Raw genomic sequence first — 2,767 nt, 5'->3', positions numbered from 1 at the left:
GGCAGGCACACAGGCAGAGAGACACAGAAAGAAAACTACAGAGCTAATGTAGAGAGAGAGTTAAATGAAAGGTCAGCAAACTACAGCTAAATCTACAGACCACCATGAAATCTAGGCTGCCAATTCTTGCAAAAAGGGTAGGATTTACTGGAGAACAGCCATGTCTATTTAAGGATGTTGTCTTAGAGAGCTGCTCGAACAAACACTACGTCAGGTAGCTGAAGCAACAGATATTACATTCTCACAGTTTTTAATGTGGAGAAGTTTGAGATTACAGCATCAGTGTATTTGGAGAAGTTCTATAAAGGCATCCTGGTTCAATGCTTTCTTACAGGTTCCCCATAAAGCAAAATGAAAGATCTGAGTGGCCTAGGGTAAAGGCTACATTCTGTTCTTCCAGAGGAAAAGTACCCAGGTGGGCAGCTCAACAACTGCCTGCAACTCAAGATCCAGGGTAGCTAGGACCCTCTTCTGGTTTCCAGAGGTGACCACACACACACACACACACACACACACACACACACACACACACACACATACACACATACAAACTAAATAAATAAATACAAAGAAAAAAATACTACCCCTCTATGACCAACTGATTCTTCTCCTGAGGGCATAATTCCTATGTAAAGGCTGACCCTTATGACTTCATTACCTCCCATAGTCTCAACCTTTAAATATCAACCCATCATCTCGGGGCTGAGCTTAAACATACAGTTTCAGGACAACAATGCCATTGGATCACAGTAGCTGCCACTCTGAACTAGTGGCCTCTGCTGAGTAGCAGACACACAGAAGATGTACATGTGTAATTAAGTACCTGAAGGTTTGCCAGGGTGTTTCCAAGCTTCCAGTCCCTTCTTTGGATATTTCCATTGAAGGCATTTACAATGTGCTAAAAACGATGGTTCTTAATATAGCCTTCTTTTAATAAAAACAAGTTGCTTTCATCCTCCAAAAACTCCATTTCCTTCCTCCCGGGCCACTGGCAGGCAGAGAATGGAGTTTCCATATCCGGACTCACTACATCCAGAAGCAGTTGGCCCTGGGGACCTGGAAACACAGGTCAATATCTCCATGACCACAAGACCCCTTTTGACATGGGCAGGATGGTCAGTTCCCTGTCCAGCCAACTGGAGCACCCTGCACCCAGACAGCAAACAATAGCAGACAAACTTTGTGAACACCAGAGGAAACATATATTCTGAATAGAGGAAGAAAGAGAGAAACCAGCAGAAGACCCTGACAGAAAACACCCCAAGTCCCCAGAGCAGCAGCAGCCATAGCAGCGCAGCACCTGGCAAAGATACCTGCTAACACTTATAAAATTGCCTTGGAGAAAAATGGCATAATGGAAGTGAATATTTACTAGTTATTTTTAAAGGCAATTTGTCTCCTTGTTAGGGTTAGCAGTGAATACAGTTCTACTAAATTCTGTAGCATATGAGCATGGCAATGGGAGGAAAACAAGAGGAAGGTAATGAGAGAAGAATGTGGAGAGAGTCCTACTTTCTAGCCTGGCGCCATCAACAGCATCAATTTTCCAATCTACAGACTAGGTACAATTATAACCTACCCACCCACGCCGGTTCTGTTTTCTGTTATTATAACACAGTACCTGAGACTGGGCAGTTAAGTCCTACAGGGACAAGGTCTGCTGTAGCTCATGGATGTGGCAGCTGAGAAGTCCGTAATGGGCGAGAGTGTCCAGTAGTGAGGGCCATGTACAATGTCAACTCAGAGAAGAAAGCAGAGTAAGCAGGAGAGTGGGGCAAGCGAGCCCCAAAGAGGTCCCTACAACCTGCTCTGGCTATGGCAAATCCACTCCCCAGAGAAGCAGAGCTTACTCCTGGGATCCAAAGACCATCCACAAAACCTTACTTTACAGACGGGGACACTGAAAATTTACGCTGGAACATGTGTGTTTAGTGGCACAACTCATAGCCAGCCTATAGCTTGACTGTACACTGTGACTGCTCACTGGATGACAGGAAGAAATTCCTTCTGTTCTCTCCCAAGTGGAATAGTGTTCCACTCCCAGGTCCCTCCTTTCCCTCTCTCTTTCTCTTTTCTCTTCCTCTTGCTTTTTCTCTTTAATCTTCCTCCCCTAAGGTATTGAGATCTCCCAGAATGGACTTTACAGGTAATCAGCCAGCTGATCATTAACACCCTATTGTAGGTATTCTTCTGGCAGGGAACTTGATTAAGGACCTGCCAGCTTCAGTGGCATCCTTGGCTTCACAGAGACCCTGACAGTTTCACACAAACAGTGAAGCAATGCCCAGGAGCAGGAAGCAGCAAGAATCTTTACAGCCATTCTCAGAACCTTCCCGCTGCTGTTACTTAGCGAATCCCTAAGTAACAGGGCTTCCATCTATACACCTGCCAAACCTAGTTTCTAGATGTTTAGACAAAACATATAAAAATAGTTAAAAGATTCAAATTACGGTAATGACTGAGCTGATCTGTCAGCATTTGTTGGACTAATAAATTTACATCAGTAGCTACCAAGCTCCAGGCAGTAGAAAAACAACAACGCTGTATGAAGAGTTAAATTTTAACAAGGAATGTGAGAGAACCAACACACAGTGGCCTTTGGATAGTTTTACAGAAAATGAAAAGGAGTAAGGAAAAATGAGAAGAGGATGAAAGAAATACAGCTTTACAGAGGTGTGCTGAACAGCCGCTCTGGAGAGACAAAATTAGAATGCAGATTTGACCTGAGAAGGGAGGTAAAGAACAGGAATGGCTGGGGGCCCTGAGG

At 44.2% G+C, this 2,767-nt stretch overlaps 1 protein-coding gene across 2 annotated transcripts in view; it reads right to left on the bottom strand.

Annotated features, from left to right (window-relative positions):
* The window catches only part of Ptprg (protein tyrosine phosphatase receptor type G), a 680,661-nt gene that overhangs the window by 342,840 nt on the left and 335,054 nt on the right, over positions 1-2,767 (bottom strand). The gene's annotated exons all lie outside the window — the stretch shown is intronic.

This window comes from Mastomys coucha, unplaced genomic scaffold (assembly GCF_008632895.1).
Source record: "Mastomys coucha isolate ucsf_1 unplaced genomic scaffold, UCSF_Mcou_1 pScaffold10, whole genome shotgun sequence".
Classification (NCBI taxonomy): Eukaryota; Metazoa; Chordata; class Mammalia; order Rodentia; family Muridae; genus Mastomys; species Mastomys coucha.
The sequence above is the reverse complement of the archived record's forward strand: the minus strand, read 5'-3'. Positions and strand labels throughout refer to the sequence as shown.